This window comes from Sinocyclocheilus grahami, unplaced genomic scaffold (assembly GCF_001515645.1).
Source record: "Sinocyclocheilus grahami isolate Dianchi unplaced genomic scaffold, SAMN03320097.WGS_v1.1 scaffold1540.1, whole genome shotgun sequence".
Lineage (NCBI taxonomy): Eukaryota > Metazoa > Chordata > Actinopteri > Cypriniformes > Cyprinidae > Sinocyclocheilus > Sinocyclocheilus grahami.
The window spans coordinates 69,261-72,105 of record NW_015506719.1 but is presented as its reverse complement, the minus strand read 5'-3'; the positions used below and the strand labels follow the sequence as shown (position 1 = coordinate 72,105).

At 38.1% G+C, this 2,845-nt stretch overlaps 1 protein-coding gene across 2 annotated transcripts in view; it reads left to right on the top strand.

Annotated features, from left to right (window-relative positions):
• The window catches only part of LOC107571027 (protein FAM111A-like), a 19,825-nt gene that overhangs the window by 1,327 nt on the left and 15,653 nt on the right, over positions 1–2,845 (top strand). Inside the window, exon 1 of one of the 2 annotated variants that reach the window (XM_016257312.1) lies at positions 1,412–1,486. The exons of the other annotated variant lie outside the window; for it this stretch is intronic. The gene's annotated coding sequence lies outside the window, so the exon portion shown is untranslated. Of the gene's footprint in view, positions 1–1,411; positions 1,487–2,845 lie in introns of those variants that run through there. 2 annotated transcript variants of the gene reach the window in all.

The following is a 2,845-nucleotide window of genomic DNA, read 5'->3' as shown; positions in this document are numbered from 1 at the left end:
CATAAAAAGCCCTGAATGTGCTCTGAACAGGACATCCAGACTTCAAACTGTGGCATGTAGGCTCTCAGAGAAATTCACTCAAATATAATGTCCTCAGAGGACAAAAGTCTACGCCTGGGTCGCAGGAGGATATAATGCACTGAAGAACAGCAGGTGGCAGTAATGCAACAAATCGGATGCCAACTGCCGTAAAACCCCGACGAAGAAGAAGAAGAAGCAGAAGAAGCGCGCTCAGATCGGATCAGATGATCACACACCGTTTGAAAAACCGCGGGAAACAGACGACACGCACTTTCTCCTGCTTCGTTTAATATTTCAACTCGCATAAGGTAACATTTTAACACAAAATATATACAATATATAGAGTTTTCTCCAGTTTCTTTCCTAATAATATATGTTTGAACATGAATAGACCAAAAAAAGCTGTAAATGGGAGTAAAAGCTTGTTGTGGCTGTTATCTGTGAAGAAAGAGAAACTTACACTGTCGTGTATGAACACCAAAGGTGTTTGGATCAGTGCTGTTTTATGTGTCTGCTGAAGAGGAGAATAGTATTGGATGCACTGTATAAAAAAATTGGTAAAATACCGGCAGCTGTAACTTTACCGTAAAAAAAAAAAATATGCTATCAACATTTATTATCTGATATAATGTTAATATACCAACCTATTGAAGTAATATCTGTTTTGTACCAATGAAATACACTGATAACCTCCAAAAACAGGTGATGAGAAAGTCACATGATGAAAACTTTTCCACTAGCTGTCATAGTTTATAGTTATGTGCATTAAACGATTCAACGGTTATCAGAATTAAAAGTTAAATCTGTCATTGCAGCTTTTTGAAGTGTGAATTTTGTTTGGAAGGATGAAATGATAGTAGGCTACATTTTCGTCAGTTATTTTATCGGTTATTAAATCAGATACATAGAAGCACAGTCAAATTGCATTTTTATTGACAAATAAATAGCACTCTGAGAGCGAGCGAAACCCAGACAGTCGAGAGATCCCCGCTTCAGTTAAAATCACACTGCTCCGCTCTCAATGCACTTCGATCCCATACGCTGCTTTGGGGTGGCAAAGCTCATTTTAAGGGGGGTGCCACCCTTGTGGACACGCCACTGCAAGGAGAGGGAGTGTTTATGATCAAACCTCCGAACATTTGATGTGCATAAAAAGCCCTGAATGTGCTCTGAACAGGACATCCAGACTTCAAACTGTGGCATGTAGGCTCTCAGAGAAATTCACTCAAATATAATATCCTCAGAGGACAAAAGTCTATGCCTGGGTCGCAGGAGGATATAATGCACTGAAGAACAGCAGGTGGCAGTAATGCAACACATCGGATGGAAACTGCCGTAAAACCCCGAAGAAGAAGAAGAAGCGCGCTCAGATCGGATCAGATGATCATCACACCGTTTGAAAAACCGCGGGAAACAGACGACACGCACTTTCTCCTGCTTCGTTTAATATTTCAACTCACATAAGGTAACATTTTAACACAAAATATATACAATATATAGAGTTTTCTCCAGTTTATGTCCTAATAATATATGTTTGAACATGAATAGACAAAAAATGCTGTAAATGGGAGTAAAAGCTTGTTGTGGCTGTTATCTGTGAAGAAAAGAAAAAGAAACTTACACTGTCGTGTATGAACACCGAAGGTGTCTGGATCAGTGCTGTTTTATGTGTCTGCTGAAGAGGAGAATAGTATTGCATGCACTGTATAAAAAAAAATAGGTGAAATACCGGCAGCTGTAACTTTACCGTAAAAAAATATATGCTATCAACATTTATTATCTGATATAATGTTAATATACCAACCTATTGAAGTACTGATATCTGTTGAAATACACTGATAACCTCCAAAAACAGCTGATGAGAAAGTCACATGATGAAAACTTTTCCACTAGCTGTCATAGTTTATAGTTATATGGTAACAAAAGTGTATTTTTTGTGAATGGAACGCTTTCAATTTCGCTTTTAGAATTCTCCATCTTGGTGTCACGTGTTCAAGAAAAGATCATTGTCTGTTGTGCTTAACGTTACAGCTATGCACCTTTCACTTTTAAAGACTGAAACAAATGCTTGAAAGACAGATTCATTGTTATTCTTAATGAAAAGCACAATATTATTAACTGTAGGCTACAATGGCCGACTACGTTTATTAATAATAAATGATAAGACGAGGCATGGCATACACAGCATGCTGTATTATATCAAAGATTATAGATTACCTTAAAGGTCTTTGATTATATATCGACTAATAAATTACAGAAAGCTTAGCAAACACTGTGGAATCAAATAAATAAGAAAAAAAAATTAAATGGCGCCTCCAGCATAACGTCAGGAAACAGCAAAGATACCAGATAAATTGAAAATAACTGACCAACATGTTCACCTTCTCTGGTTTAAGAAGCGGTCTTTTACTTTACTTTTACATTTCGCTTGAAAACCAAATCTTCCGTTAGTTTTAGTATTAGTATGACTACTTGTTTTTTATTACAGCCCATGATAATTAATAGCTACATTACAAAAACATTGTAAAAAAATTAGGCTAAAAGAAAGTCCTCCCACTCTTCTACGTCTACTTCTATCATCGCTTGGATTACAGCAGGGCTGCCCAAACTGGGTCCTGGAGGGCCGGTGTCCTGCAGAGTTGAGCTCCAACTTGCCTCAACACACCTGCTGGGAAGTTTCTAGTATAAGAGCTTGATTAGCTGGTTCAGGTGTGTCTAATTGGGGTTGGATCTAAACTCTGCAGGACACCGGCCCTCCAGGACAGAGTTTGGCACCCCTGGATTACAGCATCACGTGCCTTATTTTTGAACGTGATTTTCTCCA